Consider the following 6,673-nt stretch of genomic DNA (forward strand, 5'->3'; position numbering starts at 1 on the left):
TTCTGAACGACTACGAATGCGCCATCAAGTATCATCCAGGCAAGGCCAATGTTGTGGCTGATGCCCTTAGTCGGAAAGACACTCTACCTAAGCGCGTGCGAGCGCTACAGCTTACTATTCAGTCCAGTCTTCCTGCACAGATACGAACTGCTCAGTTAGAAGCACTGAAACCCGAAAACGTTAAAGCTGAAGCCTTACGCGGCTCAAGGCAACGCATGGAACAAAAGGAAGACGGCGCTTACTATGTAACGGGGCGTATTTGGGTCCCACTTTATGGCGGTTTACGCGAACTTGTGATGGATGAAGCGCACAAGTCTCGCTACTCGGTACATCCAGGGGCAGATAAAATGTACCACGATATCAAAACAACATACTGGTGGCCAAGTATGAAAGCCCACATCGCTACCTATGTTGGCAAGTGTTTGACCTGTGCGAGAGTCAAGGTCGAATATCAGAAACCAGCTGGTCTACTTCAGCAGCCTAAGATACCGCAATGGAAATGGGAAGAAATTTCCATGGATTTTGTTACAGGTTTACCTAGATCCCAGCGTGGGAATGACACTATTTGGGTGATCGTTGATCGACTCACAAAGTCTGCTCACTTCTTGGCTATCAAAGAAACGGATAAGTTTTCTACTCTAGCAGACATCTACTTGAAAGAAGTTGTTTCGAGGCACGGAGTGCCCACCTCTATTATTTCGGATCGCGATGCACGATTCACGTCAGAGCTATGGCAAGCAATGCACAAATCCTTCGGCTCACGATTAGACATGAGCACAGCATATCATCCTCAGACGGATGGGCAGTCTGAGCGAACTATCCAAACTCTAGAAGACATGCTTCGAGCGTGTGTCATCGATTTCGGCAACGGCTGGGAAAAACACCTCCCTTTAGTGGAGTTTTCATACAATAACAGTTACCACACCAGCATTCAAGCCGCTCCATTTGAGGCATTGTACGGACGTAAATGCCGGTCACCTCTCTGTTGGGCAGAGGTGGGGGATAGTCAAATTACGGGTCCAGAGATTGTTGTGGACGCCACAGAAAAGATTGCACAGATACGACAACGCATGGCGGCAGCACGCGACCGTCAGAAAGCCTACGCGGATAAGCGTAAGAGACCGTTGGAATTTGAGGTCGGGGACCGGGTTTTATTGAAAGTTTCACCCTGGAAGGGTGTGGTTCGATTTGGTAAACGAGGCAAACTGAATCCGCGGTACGTCGGACCATTCGAAATCTTAGAAAAGATTGGCAAAGTAGCCTACAGATTAAACCTACCAGCTGAACTCGGTGCAGTTCACAATGTATTTCACGTGTCGAATCTGAAGAAATGCCTATCAGATGAGACCCTTATAGTTCCTTTTAAGGAACTCACTATCGACGAGCGGTTGCAGTTCGTCGAGGAACCAGTTGAAATCACGGACCGGGATGTTAAGGTCCTCAAACACAAGAGAATCCCTCTTGTTCGAGTTCGTTGGAACTCCCAGCGTGGCCCAGAGTATACCTGGGAACGCGAAGACCAGATGAAAGAAAAGTACCCCCAGCTATTCGAAACCAATGCATCCACTTCTGAGGCTGAAGCTACTACTACTGAATTTCGGGACGAAATTCCAAATCAACGGGGGGATGATGTGACACCCCAGGAAAACCAGTGAACGATGTAACTTACCCAGCTTCCTCAGTAAGTGCGTACCAAATTTCGGGACGAAATTTCTTTTAAGTTGGGGATAATGTGACAACTCGAGTTTCTGACTTTCACTTTCGCATTAAATGCGCGTTGACTTTGACTGTTTAGTTGTTTGGATTGTGGACTTGAAATTGTACGTGTTGTGTTTTAATAAAACGTTTTGTCATTTTTGCCTATATGTGATTACTTGCTGTGGTGGAAAATAATATTAGAATTATTATTATTAAAACACTTAGTCTAGATCACGAAACATGACATACAGATCGAAGGATCACAAAAGATAACCTTAGGTTCGAAGGATCTCGAAACATACCCTTCGAGCAAAGGTAGGATCCTTCGACATCTTTCGGTCCGAAGGACCACGAAACATATCCTTCGACATCTTTCGGCCCAGTCTTTCCAATGGGCTTGGCCCATTCATGTGATACGTTTATATACGTGAATGCATGTAAGTCGACAGTTAGTTTCGAAAACCCTAGTTCCCTTGTGTGTGTGTGACGGCATAGCAGACCCACTCCCTGTTCGAAGGATTTCGCTCCGTAATCCAGATTTCCGGTTAGTGTGTGATGTTGTTTATGATGCTTTGATTTCATGATTAATCAATTGTCTTGCAATATGTTGTTTGTATGTTGTTATGAATCGGATAAGGTAGGTTTAGCAAATATAATTGGATTGAATTGTAATGATTGTTAAGATGTTGTTGTTGATCGGCTAGCAAATCGGCCAAACCTGTTTGATTGATCGGCCGGATTGTTTGTATGATGTTAACCTGTTTAATCGATTATGTATGTGATGCATCCGAACGGTTCAATTAGTATGATTGGTTGTCTATACTTGAGATCTTGATGTTGTTTTGATAGAATCGCATGATAGTGATTTAGGGCCGGTTCGATCGTGTTATTATTGTTCATGTGGTTAAATTAGGGTTCATGAGATTTAATATGAAACTCCCTGTTTGATCGATTCTGAAGTAACTGAATGCTTGAATTTGTGTTAATTGATAATCGGATAAACTTGGAAACTTTGTGTAAACGTAACTGTTATTTGTCGAAAGATACATGTCCTTCGAAACATAGTAGTGTTGACCGAAGGATAGCTTTGACCGTGTTGACCGAAACATAATCTGTGTGTCGAAGGATAACTATGTCGAAACATAGCTGATGTGTCGAAAGATAACCATGAATCGTAAGATGATAACCGTGTATCGAAAGACGTGTCGAAACATAATTGTGATAGTTGTGATAATTGTTAGACCGAAGGATGAGCAATGCATCGAAGGATGGGTAATGTGAATCGAATGATAGTTGATGATTAAGTGTGAAATAATACGTGTTGTGCCGATATGCAAACTGACTGTTATGTGAACATTAAATTGCATGCGTATCATTGTGAACATGAACTGATCTGTTATACGTGCATACAATAGGACGTGATTAATTACTTGTGAGTGCATAACCTAGCATACCGAGCAAACCAAGGTGAGTTCACACTCTTACCAAGGCATGGGATTCCCGGGGTGTTGGGAATGGGATTGAAAGGATAAGGATGAATAGATACACTACTGACACTATGACTAGACTACCATATTACTATCCTCGGTTGTGAAGGATACTTATACTGATCACTATCCTCGGTTGTGAAGGATACCTATACTGATCACTATCCTCGGTTGTGAAGGATACATACACTGATCACTATCCTCGGATGTGCAGGATACTTTACTTATATTGATCACTATCCTCGGTTGTGAAGGATACCTATAGTTACGAGTAGTCTAGTGGTTATACAACGTGGAACACCACCACCAATAGAACATACAATCGGCCCAGTAGAGCCACCTGTTACAAACGAACTTACTATTACGCATTTACTTTCTGTGAACTCGCTCAACTAGTTTGTTGATCATTCTGTTACATGCCTTGCAGATCGTTAGGTACTTGGAGCTTGCACTGGAGAAGCGGGTCGTTGTGGACAAGGATCGTGGCTTTCTGTTGAACTATTATGACACTTAAAATTGTTAACTACTACTGGATTATTTACTATGCTTCCGCTACATTTTGAAACTATGGTTTTGTTTGAACACCTTTCGTGTTGAATGGATGGTTTACTTTTATTTTACTTGATATTAATTGCATGTTCAATATGATTGGTGGCTTGATCCTGGTCAGTCACGCTCCCAAGCGGTGATACTCCGCGTGTGGATTTTGGGGGTGTGACAATATGATTCCAACACCGACGCCAAGAAAACCATTTGTTGCTTAGCCGACTCCTCGTCAAAATTCTGAGCATTCTTCAAATCTATTGCGATGTTGCACTGAAACTTTGCATCAGAATGACTTGCAGATGATGAAGATCCACTGTGATAACCACTGTGACTTCCACTGCTTTGACTGCTTTGACTTTCTTTGCTTGCTGTCGACACATTCTCAGCAGAAAATGCAGTTTTTTGAGAATTTGGTTTTGGCATCATGCTTTTCGGATAATAAAGATCCAAATTCTGCTGGTAAGATGAGTGGTTGACTTTGTACGTCTTCTTCAACTCTAACTCGTGACTTTCAAGTCTCTCAATCACCAAATCTGGAGTCAACTTTGCAGGTTCAATAGTGTTTTTCAGCATAAGCGCATAGTATCTCCAATCCACCTCGTCTGGTAATGAATCGAACAGTTTGTCAACAAGTTCTTCATCAGAATATTTGATCTCATGTCTTGCTAATTCCAGCTTCAGATGTCCGAACCTTTCTATCATTTTACAAACTGACTCATTCTTGAGACAACCAAACATATCAAACTCTTTCCTAAGAAGTTTCTTTTTACTTTTTACAATTTCAGTACTTCCTAGACATTTCTTTTCTAGCTTTTGCCACAGATCTTTTGCATTTGAATAATCGATCAAAGAAATGATGTCCTCCCGAACCGACTGAAATAACAAAGACACACACTTTTGCTCGGCTACAAATGCATCAATCTCTTCAGCCGATCTTAACGCTTCACCATTTTTGTTTCCGTTGGCATAACCGTTCTTCAAACTCTTCCAGCTGGGAAATGCGAATGCCATCAGCCAATCTTCAAACTTCCTAGACCACCGACTGTACTCCTCGATAGCCATAAGCTTTGGGGGTCTATTGAATGTTCCGAAGGCACTTTCGATTCCCAAGCTTCCTTTTTCTTCTCTTTTGGCGGATTCTCATTTTCTTTGCTTGATGAAGTATTATTGTTTCCGGAATTTCCCGTGAAAGCATACATGTCGCTGAATGGGTTCAAGAAAATGTCATCCATCTTGAACGTACCTGCAAAATCAACAAACACTTAGAAACGTTTTCGAATTTTTTTTTGAAAAATATGACAGAAAAGCGGATCTATCAGTGTATGTGACAGATAAGCGGAACTGTAATGTCCGGATAAGCGGACCAGATTATGTCCGTATGAGCGAAAGTCCAAATAAGCGAAAGTCCAAATAAGCGGACCACTTGAGCGGACCAGGTATTGTTTGTTTGAGCGGACCAGATTATGTCCGTTCGAGCGGATCTACCTTGTACGTTCAAGCGGAAGTGAAAGATTGTCCGTTCAAGCGAACCTACTTTGTTCGTTCGAGCGGATCTCATGTGTTCGTACAAGCGAAAGTGTCTGAATGAGCGGATCTCCTATGTAATTTCAAGCGGACCAGAAGTGTTTTTCAAGCGAATCTTCCAATGTCCGTAAAAGTGGACCTCAGTTTTTAACAGTTTTTACCCATTTTTAAGTCGAATTTTAACATGAAACTTTCTAGGGTTTGTTAATTGTATGTTCCGCACGTTATACTCAAAAATCAGACAATTTCAACCGTAGGAACCATTTCAAATCGAAAAAGTATGAGAAAAAGTGAGTAGAAATAAGAGATTTCTGCAGATTCAAGCTGTAGTAGTATGAACTCCTCGTCCTAAGCTCTGATACCACTTGTTGGACCGTGTTCCGACTCTAAACAGTCAGTTGAGAACGTTCATCTTCACGTACGAAGGCGGAATCAACGTAAATGAAGTTACACAGCTTTTCCTATTCAATTCCTTCTCTTTTATTGCTTTCTGATGTAATTTTGACAGAGTTTCGTTACAGCAACAATGGTGTAGGCCCGCTCCAACTGATCAGGTATTTATAGTGTTGTGTGGTCCGCTTATATGGACTGACTAAAAAGCGGACCTATCAACTTGACATTCAAGCGAACCTACCTGATGACCATTCAAGCGAACCTATGTCAATACCCTATGAGCGGACCTATTAAGTTGTACATAAAAGCGGACCTAATCAACATATTACATGATTTTGACTTTCAAGACCCTATGTTGACCTATATTGACCTAAGACCTAATGCAGACAAAGTCAACAGACATTCCATGCATCAACAGACTCCCCCTTGGATGTTGACGTAGTCTTCAGCTCCTGAATATTTCGTCTTGGTCTTTTCTCCAACTCTCTGTCTTCTCATCAAAAGCATTCTTCACAGGTTTCGAATCACAACCTGACTCCATCTTCAGACTCCCCTTTAGCTATTGATCCAGACTCCCCCTTTCACAGACTCCCCCTCTCAATATGCTAGAATCTGAGATATCTAGTTCAAGCTTTGACAATTAGCTTCCATTGGGAATAATGAAGTCCAAACCTGTTACTCAACCAATAACATTACAATTCTATCCTTTTAACAATAAAACACAAATTCAATCAGCTTTAGAAATCCACTCAAGTATCCAGGTTCAAGTCAATGACCCTGATTACTCAATTAATCTACCAAGTTCAATTTAATGACCTTGGTTGATCATTTGACGAATCAAACTGATTTTATAAAAAACACTTTCACATTTTCTAAAAACAATGTAACAAGCATCAACTTAATGAACTTGTTTTAACTTTGAAAACATTTCAAACTCCAACAAAGTAAGCTCTACTCATTCTTCAGCTCAGAATCTCCTGCATCTGCTTCTAATTTCAAGAATCAGACAATCAACTTTCCACTTT

This window comes from Helianthus annuus, chromosome 4 (assembly GCF_002127325.2).
Source record: "Helianthus annuus cultivar XRQ/B chromosome 4, HanXRQr2.0-SUNRISE, whole genome shotgun sequence".
Taxonomy (NCBI): domain Eukaryota; kingdom Viridiplantae; phylum Streptophyta; class Magnoliopsida; order Asterales; family Asteraceae; genus Helianthus; species Helianthus annuus.